This window comes from Agelaius tricolor, unplaced genomic scaffold (assembly GCF_023055355.1).
Source record: "Agelaius tricolor isolate 1412-34295 unplaced genomic scaffold, bAgeTri1.0.p SCAF_32, whole genome shotgun sequence".
Lineage (NCBI taxonomy): Eukaryota > Metazoa > Chordata > Aves > Passeriformes > Icteridae > Agelaius > Agelaius tricolor.
Window position 1 is genome coordinate 2,753,264 of NW_027269292.1, and position 14,526 is coordinate 2,767,789.

Genomic DNA, 14,526 nt, shown 5'->3' on the forward strand with positions numbered 1-14,526 from the left:
GCCAGGGATCCTGTTTAATCCCAAGGGCCCATTCCAACAGAGAGCAGAAATAAGAAGGAGGCAGGAAAGGTGACAGGTTTGTCACCCTGGTGAGCACAGCAGAGGGGACTCACCACCCTCAGAGGCAGACAGGATGCCAGAGGAGAGGCAGAAGTGGATGAAAACAGAGCAAACCTCAGTTGACTCAGGGCAGGAGCAGGGACAAGACAATCCTCTGCCAAAGCACCACCTCAGGAGGACTCAGATGGAAAGAATTTCTCTTGCGGGCAGGAGGGCAAGTCAGATACAGTATCTCAGCACACTGCCCCACCCTTCCCGGGCTCGTCCTCGGCTTTGATATGCAGCGTGCAAAGCTGGAATGCATTCATAAATAAATGTCAAATTCTCAGATGTATTGTCAGCCTTAAAGAAAATGAGCAAACTTAATTAAAAATCCCACTGTTTCTTTGAGTCATTACCTGAGTCACATCTTCAGCCTTGCTGCTTTTTATACCTTTTATACTGAAATATATGTATCTTTATATTATACTTTATACACATTTTACATTATACATTTTACACTGAAATACATTATATCTTCAGCACTGAAATACAATGAACACTTGTAAACTCCAAGAAGTCAGCAGGATGATACTCCAGAGTCTAAGGAAGTCATCCATAAGCTGTAGCAACAAGAGGCTCAGGAAGTCTGAGGAATCCCTGTGCAATACACTCATGTGATAATGACAGGCAGATTGCCTCTTACTGAAATCACAAGATGCCATTAATCCACTCCCATATTCCCTACCCAGTGAGGACATATTTTGCTCCATCAGGTGACAGCACAGACCCGTTGGGCTCCTGATGTCTGTAACTAAAACTCTCCTCAGAGTGGGCTGGTGCATTCACCCCTTGAAGACTCTGTTTGTTCCAGATTTGTTCCTCTCCCCTGACCCACAGGAACCCTCCTGACACTCGGTGTTAGAAGGAAGCCAGTTCTGGCAGCACAAACCATTCCCATGGCTGCCATGTCCCATTTCTTCCTGGCTTCAAAGGAGTGGCTGTGGGCAGGATGCTGTGTGACAGGGCAGGTTGGTGTGACAGGGCAGGTTGGTGTGACAGGGCAGGATGCTGTGACAGGGCAGGATGCTGTGTGACAGGGCAGGTTGGTGTGACAGGGCAGGATGCTGTGTGACAGGGCAGGATGCTGTGTGACAGGGCAGGTTGGTGTGACAGGGCAGGATGATGTGACAGGGCAGGATGATGTGACAGGGCAGTTGGGCTGCCCATGCCTACCCCAGGTGCCAGGCAGGCTCTGTCCCAGCACGAGGCCCCAGCAGCAGCTCCTCTGCCCCCAGCAGTGCCTGCATTGTTTGTGCATTTCCAACGAGAATGAAAGATGCTCCTGAATCCCTGCCTTGACCACAACTGACAGCAAAGCCCACAGAAGGCACCTAACCCTTGCACAGCAAGGACAGACCTGCCACTGTACCTGTCCTGTGAGAAGGCTTCAGCCAAACTACAACAAACTCCACCATTTCCACAGGCTTTGGCTGAGGTGTGCTTTAAAACCCTTCCTTTTCCAGGATAACTCCTCTCTGGACCCATTTTGGTTCATCACAAAGACAGTGGCAAACATCCAATGATTTCAGTAGTAGGTATGTTTTGGAAAAATTTATCACAAACAGGGATAACTGGAATACTCGAGACACCCCTACCTGTCCAGCACAAAAATAACCTGGCTGGTGGTTCTGCTGCAGTCAGGAGGCAGCAGGCTCTGAGGGTTCAGCAGCAGCTCTTCCCTGCCCAGCACACCAGGCAGACACATGGACTAGCTGACCCACCAGGCTCTCTTTCAGATATATTTTCTATTATTAAAGAGTTTCACCATTTTACTGTATCTTACTTGTTATTAACAAGGTTTATCATCGAGGTTTGTCACTGGAGAACAGGCACTTTACACCTGATGAAACAGAAGAGAACGGGCCAGCTGCCACTGTGGTGATACCTCTTGTTTTTCAACAGTGGCCAAGGACGTGTAAGAGCAAGCAGAATCCTCCTCAGTAATTTTGCAAACTAGGCTGCCGAGCTTCAGTGCCAGGAAATCTACCTGTTGCAAAATGCAACCTAAACATCACATCATGGTAACATCTGCACTGCCTACTCCTAACTAGGTTTAATACAAGCTGGCCTTTTCCAGCACAGCAATGGGGCCTGTATTCAGGCCCATGTGAGAAGTTTAGCAACCCTCTTACACTGTCTTTTCCCAAGAGATTAGAATTGGGTCATAAAAATTTTCCTCCAGAGTGGCATTTTGCAGAGACACCCCTCAGTTCAAGTGCAAATAGGTTTTGGTAGCAAAGTGAGAAACCTCCGTTTCAGCACTGAGGTGGCCAGACTATGACAGCAGTGTCACCATTTCCCAAAGAGATTTTTGCCTTCTCATCTCCTCTTCTAGACCCATGCAGCAATGCTGCTTTGTTTAAGGGTCACTGAAGGGCAGTGTGAATTTTCCCATCACCTTCAGAGCCACATGAAAACATCACTCACTGCTCCATTTGCACTTGTTTGCTTTTTTGTACAGCATGATTTCACCTAAGTCAAGCCTAAGCTCAGATAGCCAGCTCTGTTTAGTAAAGCAATAGGTACATAAGCTTTAGGTCCCAGGATTTAAGAATGGACTTAAAAGCTTGGCTGATATCAGAACTGCACATCCATTTTATTCATTATTCATGGCCCTGATGGTGCTGGAGCTGCCTTCAGAGAGTCCTTCAATACTGCTTTTGACATGCAGAATCACCACCTCTTGTTGGCAACCACAGCAATTCCCCTCCACTCTGGGAATGCATTATTAATTGTGGAATTTGGATACCAGTGGATGTCCTTACAGTTTCCAGACTCTCACAGTTAAGACAGCAGGGCCCATAAAAGGGTGCTTTGGGACTATTTCCTGCTTAGAAAACAGAGAAAACAAAAATTCAGCAATTTAGTCCACTTTGGACCTCTTGAAGATTGAAGATCAGGCTCTAACCTCAGCTCCACTGCCTATCCAAAGCACATGCAGAAAAGTTAATGGAATTCCTTCAGACGTTCCCCAGCACGGCAGAGATCAGACACTGGCCCACACTGTCTGGGCCAGGAGATATTCTGAGCCAGACTCCTCACCCTCAGCCTTGGGAACATTTTCATAATGGAACACAATGTTTGCAAAAACTGGTCCAAAGGTGGCTTCTCTGCCTGTAAATATGTCAAGAGCGAATTGGCAAAGCGACTCCTCATCCCTGGAATGCGCAGGAAATAGCTGTGCCTGTACTTACCCCAAAACAAACAGCCCCATTCCCACCACCACCACCACCACTGGGTCCTGACACTGCACAGCAGCGCTGATAAAAGGCCACACCACCCTGTATGCCCTGAAAATGACTTTTAAATCTCAGCCCAAGCCTTTCACTACGAGCTCATTAAAGGACAGCCGTTCCCTCAGCCTGGCTGTGGTCACAGAGGGAATGGTTCCCTGGCTGTGGAACAGGAGGGAATTGGAACCACCTCCCAGTCCTGTATCCATGTGTAAGGGATTTGGAACCACTTCCCAGTCCTGTATCCATGTGTAACCTCCCAGGCAACGTAAACCTTCACTTTGCTTGCCAATGTTGCCACACAAATCAGCACACCAGACTTGGCAGGAGTTTAGCCAAATTTGGCACAAGCTCTAAGTCAGTTCATTTCACAGTTGCTCAGAAAAACAAATCTGTATCATGAAGGTTTTCAGAGCACTCAAGTTTGTGTTTTGGTTCTGGAAGAATAAAAAAAAAGAGCCAGATTCTGCTCTGATTTACTTTGGTGCAAACCTGGAGTAATTTTACAGGCTTTAATCCTCCAGGTTAAACTGCTCTGTAAATGTAGCTCTCAATCTGACACAAGGGATGATTAAATTAGGTGAGATAAGGGGGCTTTTACCATGTCATTAGCATCAAAATATAACTTATGAAACTTAACACCATTTCTAGCTGGGTTATTGATTTTGCTAAATTCTCTGTCAGAACCTTTATTTTAGCAATCGTGTTTAAAAATAGTTAATTAACTGTTGGCAATACACTCTGCACTAAGAATAATTTTGTTTTAACTTTGAAATAATTTTCTACTTCACATCCACTGAGAAGTGTCATTTTTGACTTGTGATTTGATTTTTTTTAAAAAAATACCATCTATCTGTGAAAAGCTATCAGTGTCTTAAATTTGGGGTTTTTTGGTTTTTTTTATTATATGGAAAGAGACACTGGAAATGTACTGGTTAAATTTTGTAATAAAAATAAGTTAAATATCTGACAGTACTGCTTTGTAAAGGATTTTAAGGGAAATCAAAATTGTTCAGCTATGTTCAGTACTACAGCATATTTACAACAAGTAATTTATCATTATTCCATTAAAGTGGGCTAACCTTGATAGCCAAAAAATAGGTTTAATTTTATTTAGAGTCTGATTAATTTCAGTAGTGAGGACTGCATGCTATTCGAATCACATATATTTTATATAACATCATGTTAATTAAAGGTCTAAGACTACACTTTGTACATGAGCCAGGCAGTGACAGGGAACTCAGAACAGAGCAGAGTTACAGCCTCACGATAACATCCAACAATACACAGCTCCTTAAAATACCTAATGATGTGGTTCCTACTAACCACACTAACCTCTAGGAAATGGATTTTCTCTATTCTAGGTGCTTACAAACACTACTCTGGCTGGAAACTCTGCCCGCTTCAGATGCCAGAACTGAGCATCCTTCTTTGCAGGGATGGGAGCTGGGGGTTTGCTGATCCTGTGAAGCCCCATCCAACTTCATGGCACTACAAAGCAAAGTAAAACACAGCAAAGAAGCAGAAACTTTGAGGAAGAAGATGACAATCTGGGAAAGCAGGGAAGATGCCAACCCACATCAAAGCTGTTTATGAGGCACAGTCACAAAATCTGAGAAACACCAAACATCAAGTTCAAGCATTAGAAGTTCTTGTCATTGTGGCTTTTGGGAATTCACAGGAGCACGTGTTGGGGAGGGAATGAGAGCTCAGCTAAAACACAAGGGGTTTCAGAAAAAGATATTTCAAGCACAAGTTCTGTAACAGAAAAAGTAGCATGACTGGAAATCATGTCAGTACGATAACAGGAAGGCCATGTTAGCTGGGACAGTGTGGTGTCTGTGTGAAGCCTGTCAGGAGCATTTGATGCTAAATAACCCCAACACTCAATAATCTGGAGATAGATCATCTCCTTGAAATGAAGCTAAGTATAAAATAGAAGCTGCCTAAAATAGGGGTTTGTGAACTGCAGTTACAGGAAAAGAAGGAATGTGACAGGCCAGTACCCCCCTGCCTGGCTGGTGTGGGAAGGGACCAGAGACCTCTGCACTGCGATCACATCCCCACCACATGACACACTCTCCTTTTGAGGTCAGTCAAGCTCCAGCTTAATGATTATTAAGACATTTCTGCCACCTCCCCTTTTGCTGAAGGTGGCTCCAGAACCCCTCTGTACTTGGAGACTGTCTCTAGTTTCCAACTTAAATTCATCCATGGCCAGCTTATAAATACTTGTCCTCTGGCCAGAACTGGGGTTCAAGCTAATTCAAACCCATTGAAATTAATGAGTTTTTTTCCCCATTGACTTCAACAAGCCTTGAATTAAGGCCCTGTGTGTGGACAAAAAGGTTTAGGGCAGTTTTTGTAAGAGGAGAGTTTTATCCTGTTGATTTTGGCCTCTCTCCTCAGCCTGCTGTGAACTGTCTGCCTTATTTTAATGCTGTATTCTCATCCTGCTCTAGTGCAAAACTCCTATTGAAATCCAGGACAGCCTTGCCAAGTTGTTATTAATTACTGTGGTTCTCCAGGCTCAGTCCTGCAAACTGATCTGCATGAGCTCAGAGCTCTCTCTTCAAGGATCTGCTTTCAGGATCTGGGCTGTAGGACTGCAGAACTGAGCACCAAAGGGACTGATCCCATGTCATCCAGCTCTGCCACCCCGGTGCCACTGCAGCCCCAAGGAGCTCGCAAGCCCAGCTCTGCTGTTTTCCTTGGAAGGCAGGGAGGGGGCCAGCAGGGAAACAGTCCTGCACAAGCAGCCTTGCCTTGAACACAGAGCTTTCTAGGCCAAAATAACTTTTTGCCTGTTGCAGTTCAAGCACAGTTGAGCTGTGCTGGAGGAGGGCACAGCGGAGCTCTGCCTCTGCGGTCAAAGGGAAGACAGCTGGGTTTTGAGGAAGCAACAACTGCTGTGGGATTTGTCTTCTGTGGCTGGAACATGGAATATTTCTTACCCTAAGAAATGGCAAGGTGTCACACAGGATGCATGTGAGGTGAAAATTTTATCGATATGTGGGCAATTTATTGTGTTTCCAGCTCCGGGAAATCCTTCTTTTATTACAAAATGGGATGTGGATCCCATGCCTGCCTTCATTACTGAATCTGGTACTTAGTGGTGCCAGGACTGCATTAAAAGCAAGTTTTGGATATGTTTGTGTTATTCATTTTAGCTGAATGGTAAAAAAAAACTGGGAAAAGCTGCTTTGCAGTGGAAACAGAAAAATCTCAACTAGTTACTGAAAAAAGTTATGAGCTCTTCAATTAGACCACAGGCATTTTATAAGGCAAGCAGGTCAGGGTGTACTTTACTCCCTGAACCTGAAATGTCAAAACAGCCATGTGACATATTTGCATTGAGTTACGCAGGATGAGTTTAGATCTCACTAATCTAGCTAGTCAGATGCCTGTAAAAATAAATAAGAACCTTAAAAAGAGTGACATCAGCCGTAACTGCTTATTCTGCTCCAGATCTGGCAGGTAAAAACAGCAAGAAACCAAGTGCATTATGCTGTCTGGGCTCTGTGCCTATTTTTCATCATGTAGGGAGTCAGGCCAAATCCCTGACACAATAGCAATTTTTGCTCAATGCCAACTATTCCCAGCCTGGCAGTGCGAATGCAGAGCCGGCTCCTGAGGTCATGGAACTGTAATGGAATCCACACTGCAAAGAACATCCCTGCTCCAGGAGGGGACATGGCTGCTGCATGTGAGGCCTGGATTCAAACTCATGCTGTCAGGAGATGAGTAACAGTGACAGCAGATGAGACCATCCTGAATTAAGTCACCTCTCATGCCAAGCCACAGGTAATGCATGACCAGTGGCCTAGAGAAAGGCTGGGAAAAAACCGTGCCAGAAGAAATGCTGAAGGCTCCACTTCCAGGTGTCTGTTGTGAGCTATGACATATCAACTGTCACTCATGGTAAGTGGCAAGTGACATCTATTTAGATGAGCTCCACTCAGTCAGTGCCATGATAACAGAAGCACTTTACCTCACTACACCCTTCCATGGAGACAGGAACATCTGACAGTGGCACAGTAAAGAGTTTAGCTGTCAGGCTGCTACTCACTGCAAACACAGAGAGCTTCTCCTCACCTTTATGGTTGATCATCATGTCCTCTATACTGAACAGTGGGTGGAATGACACTGGCTTGATAATAAAAACATAGATAGACAAGCTAAAAATTAAAATTATGTATCTGCCACCAACCAGCATGCCCAGCACATGTTCTGTTTGAAAAGGGAGACCCTTGTCTTCATCTAGAGAGTCACAGCAAGAGATCAACCTGCTCAGCTGGGAAGACAACAAGCCCTTTCCAAGCAGTTCAGTCAAAATGTCCTTAAAACTCATTGTGGCAGGAGTAACAGTGTCCTCAGAGGTGACTGAATGTCCTGGACCACTCAGAAAGGCAAAAGGCAACTGCTGAGGACTTGTGTCCACAACACATGGGCACATGTTGGTAGCAGTAACTATGAGCATTGTCACCACAAACCATGGGGACATCCTCATCCACCCACCTCCACCCACAGCTCGTTACTGACACCAACAGTGCCTTTACCTGGAAAGGGGTCAGGAGGCTCCCTCCACCACAAGGCAGACAAGCAGAACAGAGCAGAACAGATGTTCAAGTGTTCCTACCTGCTTTTCTATTCTAACAGTGTCAGTGCTCACTGCTCATGTCCATTTAAACACTGTTTTAACCAACAACTAAATAGAGTAACTAAGAACAGGACACTAAACCAGCACATAAAGCACCCTGATTCACATCTCTCTGAATGGCAGTATCTGTACAGACTGGGCAGAGCGGAAAACAGGTTCTTCTCCATGTAATCTGGCCTTGGCAGCAGCAGTTTGGGTGATTTCTGAAATCCCATTGCCTAGCACCAAGCTGGCAAGAGAAGAAATAGCCTCATCATTCTCTCTCTCTGCTAAGGGATGCATTCTATATTCATCTGCAATCAGGAGAGAGAAGAATGTGTATAAGAGTTCTTTGAGCTTTATGCAAAGTAGATTGAAAACTATCCAACTATTTAAAAATGACTTTAAGAAAACCCCAGACTAGCAGTGATGAGCCTCTGCATCAGGAGAGAGCTCCCACTGCCTGGGGGATGTTTGTGCTCCCAGAACAGGGACCCTTTGGTGCACAGCCCCCCTCACACATGGGCAGGGTGATGCTCCTCAGCTTCATGGGCAGGTTTACCAGCACCAAAACAAGTCCTAAATGTGTGTTGACCCCATGGTACTTGAGATGTGATTCAGGGAAGCCTGGCCCAAAGAGAGGGGTAAGAGCCTGCACATGGAATCAGTGAGTAGCTGCATTAAGGAGTAACCCTGTGAGAGCTGATTCACCTGCCTGCTCCACACAGGATTCACAGCAGTTCTTTCCAAAGCTTAGGCAAGAGTGTTACACTTCAGGGCAAAAGCATTTCCCACTGATTGAGTGGAGCACTGCAGCATGCAAACTCCTCATGGGAGAGCAGATGCTGGCCCTGGCACGTGTGCATGAGGCCAGCCATGACCTGCTCACATCCCTCACTTCCAGGGTGCAGCACCCACAAGGGGCTCCTCTGCCCCTGCTGAGGAATCTCCTGCCCTCCACTCTTCCTGCTCAGCTGAGTTAGATGGGAAAGGATTCCCAGCACCAAATAAGCCTCAGGCAGACAGCCAGGTTTCCAAGCCCCTTGCCAAAGGGGAGACCGTGCTTCTGCTTTTCCAAGCACTCTGTGATCTGCACTTGCAAAGCTTCTGGAGGCTTTTTCCTCCCACTGCACATTAGCAATTCATTGAGTGGCTTCTACAGGTCTGAAAGGGAACAAAACAAACTTTTAACATATGGAGTGGAAGAACTGCAGAAGCTCCCCAAGAGACCATCATTAAGCCCAGAGCAATAGGGTCTATAAACTGCTGCACCCTCCAAAGATGGCAGAGCCATGGTGAGCACAGAGTAAAAAAACCTGCCACCTCCTAAGGATGAAGAGCTGTATGTCTTCCAAAGCTTCCCAGACATCTTATTGGACTTCAGGAAAGTTACTTCTCTTTCCCAGTCTCCCTCTCTGTAAAGTGGTGATAAAACTTCACAGGAGGCTAAATTCATTAATTCTGAAAGCATTCAAATACAACAGTAAAGATTCTCTGTTAATATGCAAACCCACGAACAAAGCAGTATTTGTAGGGGAGGAGAAACCACAGGTGGGGCTGAGAACATCCAGAATTTGCAGTCTCCCCCAGCAATGTCCTCCTGCAGTTTCCTGGAAAAAGGCTGTTCTGATACATGCACTGCTCTTGTAATGTGAATTTTGTTCAATGGGCTAATATTATTATTTCTAAATTTACTAATACTGGATATAAAACCATCTGTATTCATGAAAACCTGCAAGTTTACAAACTCTCACACACAGAAACAGAAGTTTTCACACACAGAAACAGAAGCCATTTCAAACACCATGCTGTATTTAGAAGGCTGCTTTGAAAATCTGGCTCTTAGAATCACCTTTGGTTGCTAAATAAACTTCTCTGGAATAACCACAGCCCACACAAAAATAGTTACAACACAGTTTCATGACTTTAAGTGGAAATGGGTGTTGGTAAGAAGCATGCTCAATTTTTCTTCACTGAAGTTGAAATGTAAAAAAAAAAATACAATATAAGCTCTGTAAGCAGATTCTTCATGGTAAACAAATATGCAGAGATGCAGAAAATGCTAAGTGATCATTTTTAGAACATTTATTTTTGGCAGGATAAACACTTTCAGACTCTAAGCAACTTCTCTGTGTGTACAGAATCTCCAACTGTGAAAAGAAAACAAATAGCAGAGTTTCATTTGTTATAATCAGGGGTTTTTTTATGACTGTTTAGAATAAAGTTGGATCACATTTGGAGTGGCTTGGAAATTCATTGTTTAGGCATTAGTCTCCAGTGGTAAACATCCTACAATATGTGTATAATACAGCAACTATTTTTGTACTTCAAAGCCTTCCCTCATATATTGGGAAGGTGCAGAATAAAAACAACTTCTTTTCCCTTCTAGGGAACGATGGTTTCATTGCTTGATTTCACCCAGAAGAGATCCCTGATTGTCCCTCACCAGACCCATTTATTCACATAAAAATTAGCCCCAAACACCAGACCACAAATTGCACTTGAGAAATCCAACTCTCTGGAGAAACAGGAGTATAATGTACAGTCCTGGAGCCTTATCATTCCCCGACTCCTTGGGGCACAGGGCTTTTTTTAATACAGGAACTCACTGTTGACTCTTCAGGACTGAATATCCTGCAAATGAGGAAATGTGGAACAACAAGGACAGACACTCAGCTGGTTTGAGTGATCACATCTCCATGGTCAGCGCCCCACTGCCCTCCCAGCTACCACCACTCCCCTCTCAGAGCAGGCCTCCTTCATCGCTTCAGAGGAACAGAAAGTAAGTTCAGGAGCAGGGCTGAAAACTGCATTTTCTCATTTTGAGCAGCCTAGTGGAAATCTGACTGCTCAACACTTCTGAAAGCACCCGGCCGAGCTGTCCCGCTCCGAGTGGCCAAGGAAGCAGCAGCCAACATGAGTCAACGCTCTGGGAAACGCCGGCCTGCCAAGGTCACGTAAGTCTGTGGCAGGAGAAGTAACAGGATCATCTGGCTCTTCTCCTGTTTCTCAGCCACAAAACTTTCTTCCTCCCCTAACAATTACATATGTGGGTTTCCTTAACAGTTTCTTTTTACATTTCTGTTTAAATAGCACAGGGAAAAGGAAGAGGAGACTTGATGTGGAAAATTAGTTTTGGAAATGTTGAGAAGTGTATACTTGCCAACCTCTGCTCCTCCAGTCAGTTCACTGTCGATGCTCTCAGCTCTCACTGAAATGCTATTTTTAGGCCGTACGTCAGATTTCACAAGTGAGACTGACAGGATTTTTAGAAAAATCGGAGGCTTTTCCCTGAGAATTAAATGAGAAAAACAATGTGGGAATACTGCTTCCCACTTTGTGCTGCTGAGGATCCACCACAGCTATTCCAGGGCAAAGCTCCAAAGGGACCCAACTGCACAGGAGCAGCCTTTCCAGAAAGTGTCAGGGGATTCCCAGCACAAGGGAGACGTGCAGGAGATTTCCAGCAGGGAGATGTGCAGAACATTCCCATCACGAGGGAGATGTGCAGGTCTTTTACACCTAATGAGACACAGGGAGTCTGAAAATGTTCTGAGGAGGTTCTCTGCAGCAAATTAAAGCACAGGCACAGAGTGGGGCTTCAGAAAACACAACTTCTAATAAAATCCCCCAGCTGTTGCTGGAGCTGCCAGGTGGCGCCTTAGGGGCAGAGGCAGCTGCAGAGCCCCTGTGCCAGGAGCTCCCAGTGCTGCCCCAGCCCAGCTTGGGCACAAGGGCTCCCCAGACCTTCACCACCACTTCCTCCCACTGCTCAGTGTCATCTGCCTAGCTGCAGCCTTTGAAGGAGAAGCCAGGAATGCAGAGGTGGCACTTTCTGCTGCAGTGAGAGACCAGCAAAACCTGGAGGCAGCAACAGCCGTCTCCAGTGCATTGTTTGTTGAGCACTTGTCATGCTGTTGGACATGCACATTAAGAAATTAGTTTCTACATGGTTATTTCCTTGAGCTGACAGGTGTCTAAAGCCAGTTTCCAGCGCTGCTCACCATCCAAGTAACTTAGAGCAGGTTTAACTTTTGGGTATTTTTTTAATAGAGAGACTCTGTGTTTAACATCTTTGCTAAGCCTGTTTTGATGAGGCCATGCATATATTGACAGCCCTTACTGACAGAACAGGGCTGCAAGGAGAACATCTCATGCACACATAAACCAATGGCTCAACCAGAAAAGTATTGCTGTAAAAAGACTATTGCAATGCTGCTGAGCAATTTTTTTCAATAGCCACATGGATATTTGAGACTGCTTGATGATGCAGATTGTTTTGAATATTTCAGGATCATTTATCCCTAAGAGACTTTAGACAAGTAATCCAGCCAAATTTCAGTTTGCAGATCAGCATGTCCAGATATTGGACCACATGATCCTACAGAGAAAATGTGGTGTCACTGTGTTAGCTGAGGGTGGTGACTTCACACAGGTGTAACTGAGTGCAGAATCTGCCTCCCAAAGGTTTTCTGGTGCTTCCTGAGCCTGACAAGATTAATTTAGTGATTTGGAAATCTGTTGCCAAGCCCAAGTCCCCAGAGGACTGCATAGCAATAGGAAGATTAAAAGCAGATGGTTCAGCAACCAAGGTTTTCTAGTTAAACTTTTAACGGACTTAAAATTCTTGGGCTTCATGTAATCATCTTCATTCTTTCCTTCAACTCAGTGTGTGTTAGTATCTTTGGAGCACTTTCTTTGGACATGAAGCCAAACACATCATGCTAATAATACAATCTCAAAAAACATACCTTTATGATAGGCTTAATAAGAGGTTAAGGAAATGTTGACTCTAGCTCAACAAGGGTCTGTGCAATTAGACCATCTCCATGTGGTTGTTAATTTCCAAAAAAAAGGATGCTGGAATCTAAAATATGAAGAGAGACCATTTCCAGGAGGGGCTTTAGCAGATGAGCCTGTTAAAGACAAACACTGTTGCAGTTGACAAAAGGTCTCCTTTATTAAGGTGAGGCATTTGAAAAGGGTCAGTGTGGGAGCCAATGGTCACACAATGCTCCTGATTTCCTGTTCCCTTGGAACCACTAAACTCCTCTGTCAAGTCTGGCAGGAGTAGGGGTGATGTGGGTCAGGCTGTCAGCACCCCCAGGCCTCAGGAGACCTGTGATGGAGAGGAGCAAGGCAGAAGCAGTTGGAAGCAATAACAGTTCTGGAAATTACCTAAGAAACTTAAGAGTTTCTCTGTCTGCTCCAGGCTTTCTCCTCTCCCCTTGCTCTGACTTTGAGTTCTACAGCTTTGACCCATACCAGGCCAGCCACAGCTTGTTGTGCCAAGGTCAGGCTCCCCCTCAGGCCAGTAGGATCCAGACCCTGGCCAGTCCAGCTTCAAGTCCTGGGATCATCTCTTCTTTAGTTTTTTCATCTCCAGTGCTAATCCTGAGCATTGGTGTGACTGAGACAGAACAGCAAACACATCCAAGTATGTGCCTGGCTGAATTGTAGTGACTCACTCCAAACTCCCAATTAACCTCAGAACGAAGACAGGACAAGTGTCTCCCATTTGTCTACTAGAAATTTTCCCTCTCTGCAGAAGTGGCAGCTAAAATAATCTCCCAGACATTCCACATGAGGTCCAACAAACACCAAATACAAATCAAATACACAGAAACTCTCTGCTGGGAATTTCTTCCTCTGCAGTGTTTTATAGCACCAGAACTAACTTTAGGACCACTTCATGCAGGGGCACAGAATGCCAGTGCTGAGCTGCCAAGGACACAACGCCCCCTCTTCGTGTCACCTGCACTGAACAGCCTCAGGATTTTCCTTCAGGGGCCATTTGGGTCAGCTTTCACAGAAGCACTCAGGGGAGGAGGACACCAAGCAGCAAGGATTTCTCTCCATGAACAAAAAGGTGCTTTAACAGCCTTTCTTGCCCAAGTACCTGTGATACCAGGGCAACATTTCTCATTACCAGCCCCAGGGTACCCGAGGCCTTGAAGACTTGGGTTTCCACCACACAGGTCAGGCCATGTCAGCACATTGCTCACACCAGAATAAAGCACAAGAAGTGTCTGCAGTGCCTGATACTGCAGCCTCCATCCAGAAAACACAGCTGGCCTGATTCTTCCCATCTCTGAAAAGAGACTTGCAGGAATGTTTTAGACTCTCCCCACTGCTTCCCAGTTCTGGGTGCCCACCATGTTGTGCCACTCCTTGTGCTGCAGTCAGTCCCACTTTACCCCCTCCCAACACCCAACATCCCTTTGAAGGCAAAGTTAGTTGCAAGGACAAAAAACTGCACCTGTAAAAGCTGAGGAGGTCTGCTTTGAAAAACCAAACCCCAAAATACATTTGGACACATGAATAGAGCAGCCAAACCTCAAGTTAAATCTTCCATATGAAGTGTAAGGAATCAAATAACCATCCAGAAGAGATGTCTGCAAAATAACTTGGCTCATAACATTTTCATTTGGGTCAAATTAAAATAATTGTAAATCTTCAGTGCACAGCACGAGAGCTGCATTCTGTGTAACACTGTACATATCCTATTAAGCTTTAAGTCAGTTCAATCCTACAAAAATGCTTTGAAAACCA